Here is a 988-nt window from a genome sequence, read left to right as displayed (position 1 = left end):
ATTTCAACATCCAGAGCCTTATCACCCCCGCTGGCAGCACGTAGTCAGAAATAACTCACAGTGGATAATTTTTGACTGCCTCACTGGGGAAAACTGCTCAGATAAAAATGGGTTGGGACACATTGTCTGCCACTGCAGCTGACACATTAGAGGTACTGGAAGTTTCAGTTTAGATGACAAGTTCTGAGTTCAGCGCCAACACAAAGGCTGTTTTCCCTCTTCAAAGGGGTTGAAGCTGTGCACTTGAAAGTAAAAGACAGCAAATGACTTAAAACAGTGGATGAGATTGCACAATGCAAGACGTTTGTGTTTCTGAATCGCCTGCATTGACAGCGCATCATGTTATGTTCCCTGCCAAAACAGAGAAAAGAAACTGATTTGCAACACAAATGTGGTTAACTCTGTGTTCAAAAAGACTTCACCAAACCACAGTTTAACTGATGAAAAACTACTGTATACCCCAGAGTCCCTTGGCAATGAGATAACTAACTGTGATTGAAATGCACTGTTTGGCTGTTGTTTGGGAACATTAATTAGTTATTGATAAAGGGAACTCGGGGGAGAAAAAAAGCAATGGAATGCTTATGGGCGATTCGATTTTTTTTTCATGTCTTTGTTTTTTCAAATGCCGCACACAGTGGACTAATTAATTTTTGAAAGGTTCCCCCTTGAAAAGTAGCTTTAAATGCCTGAATACTACATCAAACTGTTGCAAAACTGATGTTTTAAACTTTTTAATTCCCGTGGTGTTTGTTTTGTTTTGATTCAGCTTTTGATTCTTCAAAAGGTGCTTTAATGAGGTATTTATTAGTTATTATTAACGTAACAGCGGAGTCCTTCAAATCATAAATATCTTAACATCAGTCTGCTATGAGTTTACTCTATATTTTTAATGCAACATGCATGCAAAGGGGGTTAAATACTTGTTAGGTTGTGGAGATTTAGAGCAAATAACAGGAGAATTTTGTTATTTTTGTTCATTCCTCGC

This window comes from Micropterus salmoides, unplaced genomic scaffold, assembly GCF_014851395.1.
Source record: "Micropterus salmoides isolate LMB-PRFRI ecotype aquatic unplaced genomic scaffold, ASM1485139v1 Ms_hic_scaffold_2, whole genome shotgun sequence".
Classification (NCBI taxonomy): domain Eukaryota; kingdom Metazoa; phylum Chordata; class Actinopteri; order Centrarchiformes; family Centrarchidae; genus Micropterus; species Micropterus salmoides.
The sequence above is the reverse complement of the archived record's forward strand: the minus strand, read 5'-3'. Positions refer to the sequence as shown.